Raw genomic sequence first — 7,276 nt, 5'->3', positions numbered from 1 at the left:
GTTGGGGTCACCCTGACAGGGTCAGGGCAAAGGCCACAGGGACACAAGGTCCCAGCTGCAGGGACATCCCTTGTAAAGACTGGCTACTTTGCTTCCAGACCCTGATCATTCTGTGGAGTGTGAGGTCCTGAGTTGACTCCAAACTCCCAAGAAAAGCAGCGTTTCCACTCTTATGATTCCCCCCCAACCACCACTTAAATTCTTGCAGAAGCCGGGATGTTTCTAGGGCTACCTGTGCAACAGGTAATCATGTGTCTATTGAGTACCCAATGTTTTATTTTTTGTGGTGTGGGGCGAGCACCAGATTTTTCATGGTATGTAATTTCAAATAAATTAAAATCTGAAAACAAGCAGTGTTTTTCTGCAAAACAACTGTTTTGGTAGGTCTAGGTATCACTTTAAACAGTGAATTGAAGATTTAATGTCCAGGGGCTGGGATTGTGGCTCAGTGGTAGAGCACTCGCCTAGCATGTGCAAGGCACTGGTTCCATCCTCAGCACCACATAAAAATAAATAAATAAATAAATAAAATAAAGGTATTGTGTCCAACTACAACTAAAAAAATATTTAACAAAAGATTTAATGTCCAAATTGAGATATGTTATGTGAAGTACACACTGGATTTCAAAGAAGTAATTATAAGGTAAGATTTAAAAATAACTAATTAATTTTAAAATATTAATTATACACTGAAATATTTGGGGTATATTAATTTTTTAAAATATTTGCCTCTGGGGAGTGAAACCAGGCACACTCCACCACTGAGCTACATCCACAGTTCTTTTTATTTTTTAGATTTTTGAGATAGGGTTTTGCTGGGTTGCTCAGGCTGGCCTTGAACTTGCTATCTTCCCACCTCAGACTCTGTGCCACTGTCTGGCTTAATTTTATTTTAAAACAAAGCCAACAAAATGTGGGCACTAGAAAGTTTTTGGTTACTCACGTTCACGTAGACCACATTCTATTTTTATATTTCTGCTCTAGGGAGCAGGTCCCCAATAAATCTGGTTTTATTTTCTGACTCCCTTGGAGGCCTCAGAGGTTGGGGATGTATGTGGGGATAAGCCCTGATCCTTAGATGTAGCACAGGATCAGAAGAGGGACCACTGGACAGCTCAGATAGGTGACATCTGATAGGGTCCCAAATAGCAGGATAACAGATAATAGGTGCCCACAGCTAGTGGGGCTGGAGATGGGACCCGGGCTTAGCACAGCATAAGCTCTTGGAAAGGCACTCAGGCGGGGCCTGAGGCCCCAGGTTCAAGCCTCAACCATGCCTCTCCCTGTGTGTCTACACTGCTTGGCATCTCACAAGAAGTTAATGGGCAAAAGAGTCAAAGCTTGTTCTGCTTACCAGAGTACTCTCCGTGAGGCTCACAAGGAGAGCCCTCTTCAGTCATGGTTGGTGGTGGGCATCACTGGAGGGAGGCGTTATGGAAAAGTCTACATGTTTCTGGAATGATTTGATGGCACATTTTTTTAAAAATCAGTAGAAATGGGGACTGGGGTTATAGCTAAGTTGGTAGAGTGCTTGCCTTGCATGCACAAGGCCCTGGGTTCAATCCTCAGCACCACCACCACCACAACAACAAAAACCTGTAGAAATGTATTTTTTAAAAGGGTCATTTCAGCCTGGCATAGTGCCTGTAATCCCAGTGACTCAGGAGGCTGAGGCAGGAAGATTGCAAGTTAAGGTCAGCCTCAACAGTTTAGTGAGGTCTTGAGCAACTTAGTGACACAGACACTGTCTTAATAAAAAAAATAAAAAAGGGGTGAGGATGTGGCTCAGTGATTAAGCATCCCTGGGTTCAATCCCCAGTACCAATCAATCAATCAATCAATCAATCGGTAAATAAGGCTGGATGTGTAGCTCAGTGGTAAAGCACCCGAGTTTAATCACCAGTACCCAAAATGAATTTATGAATGAATGGGTCATTTCATGCTTTTAAATGAATACAAGTGGCCTATAGCTGGCTAGGGATATAGGAGGGCAAGCTGAAGGAGACCCAAAGCCCAAACTGCATCTGCCATCTGACACTGCCTCTTTGGTTCACTGACTACGGGGCTCCCAGAAAGTTTGAGTTTTTCTGTTAGGGTGCCCAAGTCTGTTCCTGCTCCTTCTGACTACTTGACTTAGGAGCCAAGTCCTGAACTCCAAAGAGCTCTGAAGAGTCCAGGACCACAGAAATGCCCAGTCTTTGTTCAAAATAAATATCCCGTAGGTTCAGTGGCACAGGTCTGTAATCCCAGCAACTCTGGAGGCCGAGGAAGAAGGATTCCAAGTGTGAGGCCAGCCTGGGAACTTAGAACTTGTCTCAAAATAAAAAGAACTGAGGATGTAGCTCAGTGGTAAGGCTGCTCCTGGGTTCAATCCNCCCCCCCCCCCCAAAAAAAATCATTCATTATACACACACACCCACACCCCCTCCCCCACACACCACAGCCAGAGGGAAAATGCTCCTTTCCCACCTTTTAATGTTAAATTCCTGAGGGTCAGGGGAAGACTTTTCTTCCTTGAGGTATTGGGCTTGAGAGCAGAACTTGGCCTAAGGCAGGCTACCCTGGACTCCTTACAAATAAAGCTGCTCAGTCTGTCTGGTGGCTCCAGGGCATCTGCAGGTCCAAAGATGTGGGCCTCCTAAAAATCCTGTCTGTTCTGGTTCTAGGTGGGGACGGGGACATCCCTGGATCCAGTGTCACATCAACTTACTCCCTGGGGACAGCAGCCTTCAGAGATAGCAAGCGAAGTTAGAATGAATTCAACTTCTGGGGCTCTGGGCCCTAGACAATGTATCTCAGAAACTTGGGATCCCCCTTCCCAGGAAAGGGGCAATGCCTCAGGCAGGAAGTGGCAAGTCACCTGTGACCCAGGGAAGCAGCTGAGGGGTGAGTGATGCTGGGCTCTCACTGGGTGGGGAGGGAAGGGGTACCCAGCTCCAGTGAATGCAGAGACTGCTTCTGGGGTAGTTTTCAGAGGAGCTGCCCTGGACATTGTTTTAAGCAGAGCGATGGGTCATGTGACCCAGGCTTCTCTTCTTCCTTTGTCAGTTGAATAGCGGATGCCCAAAACTCCCAAAGCTCTTGGGGTCTAACGCTACCTGTCTTGAAACTGGTATCCCGAGGATTCATGTAGTGTCCTCTGGAGATTGAGATATGGTGCTTTGGAGCTGCATGGAGTTGGAGTCACAGGTGTCAGAAGCACTAGTCTGGAGACCTCATTGTACAGCTGAATGCCTGAGGCTCACAGAAGCTCCATCCAGGAGCTCAAGGTCACTGCTGGTAATTGGGAGAACTAACAGCTCTGGTGGCCCGACCTCTGGTTGGGGGGGGTTGGTGAGCACCAACTGCAGCACACAACCATGCAGGGAGAAAGAAAATTTGGGGAATGAACGAAGGGGAATGTGGAAGAGGGGATGGGCAAAGAGCAGGAAACCAAAGGAAAATTCTTCCCTTTGTTTTACAGCTTTTTAACAAAGCCACAGGCAGTGCTGGTCAGACTGCCTGAGCAGCATTGCCATCTGGCGGTCATCAAGGGCATGCGTACTAGGAAGGAATGTCTAATTGGTCTAAGGCAGTGATGGCTCACTGGGGAAACCAGCTGCTGTCCCACCTGAGGCAGGGTGGAAGCTGGCAGAGAGCCAAGGAACTACTGTTTTGGCTGATCCTCCCAGAAGAGATGGCTTTTCAAGGTACTAGTGGAAACTCTTCTCAGCCCCATTTCTAGCCAGCAGCCATCCTTATCTGAGGACAGAACTGTGGGCAGGGCCTCCTGGTTATTATTACCTGTGGGCCACACATTCTCTTCCCACACTAATCCGGTCAACTGTCTTATAAAAGTTGTTCAGAGGAGCTGGAGGAACAGCAGGTTGTTTAGGTACCAGGGAATGAATTTAGGGACTCTACCACATCCCCAGCCCTTATCTTGTATTTTATTTAGAGATAGGGTCTCACTGAGTTGCTTAGTGCCTCACCATTGCTGAGGCTGGTTTGAAAAATCCTCCCTCAGCCTCCAGAGCTGCTGGGATTATAGGCGTGTGCCACAGGGCTCAGAGACATTATGGGGCTTATCTTATTGATCAAGGTCCAGCCATTTGCCAAGGTATATACACATTTTATTTAAAAAAGTTTACAGTTTTCATTATACACAACTATTAAGAGGTTATAGTCAGAGGAGGCATTTGTCTTGGTGACAGACATGCCACAAGATCATCACAATGCAAGGAAAAAGGTGAAAGGAAGGAGATGGGGCAAGGAAAAAATAAGCAATAAAAAGCTTCGATTTCAATGAAGGGCTGGTAAGTCCCTTTTCTCTCTTCAAGTATCACACAATATGTACCAAATACAATCAGTAAATAATGGCCATTTCTTCCCAAGCCCACAGCCAAGATGAGTATTTGCTAAATTAAGAGCCCTGGCCCTTCCTCAGGTGAGCAAAAACCCTCCTGCCCCAGAGGGCTCCACTTTATCCAGTCCCTGACGGGATCACAAGGTGTCCAGTGGCCAGAGGAAGTATGAACATGGATTCAGAAGTCCAGAAAAATGCAGTTCTTTGTGCCCAATCAGAAATGATTTGATTTTACTCAACAAGGCTGTGAACCCAGTTAGGAAGTTGATGAAATGAAGTAAAACTCTTGCTCACTTTTGTAAATGGCTTTCACTTTTCTAATGGAGTCACTAAAACATTAAAGGGCCACATGCCATTTAAAATCAAAAAGTAGTTCCCAGAAACATGTGCCTAGGAACTTGACCCACAGAGGCTAGCAGAGGGCCTGTCCATCCCAGCAGGAGGCCTAGGAAAAGCAAGCCTCAGGACAAGGCCAACTAGGGCTTCAGGGAGCCTTTTTGAGGGCAAAATTCCTTCAAGGGGAGACACTCCTCCGCAGCCTAGATTAGCCCGTTGGCAATTAGAACAGTTTTTGAAGTGGATGAAAAGTATCAGCATTGGAGAGTTTATATGGCAACTTTGATAATTATCTCACTAGTAGAAAATGCTGGTTGAAAATGCACAGTAACCTCAAGAAGGGTGATGAGACTGAAGACAAGCTCAAAAGCCAGTGTCTGATTGGCTACCGCTGAGCATGGCCCAATGGTCACCACGCTGGGCTTCTGGAGGGCACTGGGTTCATGCTGCAGGGCTACAGTCACCTGGCTCCTTAGTGCTTGGTGAGAGCTTGGGCTGTCATGTAAATAGGGGCAAAGGATAGCGTGTGCTGGTAAACCAGTTAGGATTTCAAAAATTATGGGTACCAAGAGTAATTTCCAGATGCAGCTTTTGACCTACTTCCATTGCCTCTAAAGCCAAGCATGTTCAGCAGAGCATACACACACACCCGCCCCAACACCCTGGAACCATCTCTGGAGGCTCGAATGTTAGAAGGGACACTTTTGGACAGCTCCGAAAGGCTTTTGGGTGTTGTAACCCCCTCTACTGCAGATTTAACTCCTCTCATAGGTGAGCAACTTAGAGACCCAGCCAGGCCTTCTTCCTTCTCTGTACCACCTGTATCAGCTCCTATTCCACCCTGCCCAGGAGCTGGGAAGGAGCAGTGTTAGTCTAAGAAGAGATCCTTCCAACCTACCAAAAGCCAATTTCCCAGAGCTGAGGAAAAGGCCAAGAGTGCCAAAACATGCCTGCGACCAGGGTTAGTGCCAAGATGGGGTAAGTGCACAGAACCAGGGTAGTGTGATTTGGGTGGGAATCACAGGAGCTTCCATTGCTAACAGAAGCCCAATTAGACCTTCCCCACAAACTCAAAAACACGCACTCACGCACACTCTGTAACCACACTCAGACTTGCTGCTTAGCCCTTGAAGCCCCCACCTGTCTTCACGTGGAAATTCTGCATTATCAGCCCCGAACTGCTGCCACTTCACACCAGGCAAGCTGATGGCTTTTCCCTGAAGCAAAGTGGAGATGATTTCCCAGTGAGGGGCAGAGCTGTGACGCTGCTCACAGACCTTCCCTAAACTTTGTTCTATTAGGGATTTTTTTTTTTTTCTTGGACAAGATCAAAACCAATTATTTTTTTTTTTTTGGAAAGGTAATTAGAACACTATTGTTTGTACAATATTGAAAAAATACAATTTATTGTTTGAACTCAAATCATCACCCAGCACTTCAAGCCTACTCTAAGTAGCACCTACAGTAAAGGCTACAGAACAAGCAAACTGCTAAAGTGCAGGGAAGCAGGTCCCACAGGGCTGGCAGAGACCCTCCCTCCCGTAAGGCCATGAGAAGACAGCAGGCCAGGTCAAGTACACCATCACATGTTAAATAGTTAATACTACCCTTCCAACACGCCACTAATGCTAGCAATAGTCAGTATAGTTAACTAACCACAGCCCTACAGAACTGCATTTTTCAAAAAGAAAACCTTTTGCTTCATGCCCGTAATTAACATAAAATTAGTAAATTCTGTGTCTTTTTATTTAGGAAAATAATCATGCTAAAAGCAAGTTGTACTTTCTAGATTTTCAAAGAAAAGATTGATTGTGCTTTTTGAATTAAAAAAAAAATAGGGTATCCTTCCAACCTCACTGACTTAAACCTTGTGGAATACAGCACTTCTAAACTAAAGACACACATCAGAAAGAAAAATTATCCCAGGGACACTCAAAAGTTGTCTTTAGAGGCTTTTAGGATTAACTAATTCTGCTTTTGTCCTACTGGTTGCAGGGCAGGGGTGGGGAGCTGCTGTCTATAATGTCTCCAAATTCCCTCCAGATACAGCAGGCAACACTCAGATTTGAAAGAAAATTCCACTGCAACCTGGACGCAGGGTTAGGTGAGCAAACATGGGACTAGCAGGCATTTTAAACTGAATTGCTCTGAACCCACCCAGGACAGAAAGTGACCTCCCTTCACAACCCACCCTACTAGTGCATGTTTCAGGATCCCTTCTTCCTTGTCAGTCACTCTCTGAAGATAGCGGTTTTTCCCACGTAGAGCCACTTTGGGTACAAGAAACTTTATTTGTTCCAATTATTATGCATCTTAAATTTAGCATGTGTGTTGGGTCTGAAATACTCATTTCCCACTCCCACAAGCATATGATGACCAGGCTGCTGCCAGGAGCAGCAGCAGGAGAGAAAACAAAACCCAAGCATTAAAGAGGGCCCAGGGCCTTGCAGCCACCAGGCAGATCTTCTTCCCAGGTCTAAAAGTCCACTGAGCGGCTTGTCCAGCGAGGAGACCATCTCTTGGTAGGTGAAGTTTAAGTTTGTTATCTGTCTAAGCACAATTCTCACACACATACACACCCCCCCTCCCCCCCAA

Source organism: Marmota marmota, unplaced genomic scaffold (assembly GCF_001458135.2).
Source record: "Marmota marmota marmota unplaced genomic scaffold, marMar, whole genome shotgun sequence".
NCBI lineage: Eukaryota > Metazoa > Chordata > Mammalia > Rodentia > Sciuridae > Marmota > Marmota marmota.
Note: the sequence above shows the minus strand (reverse complement) of the source record.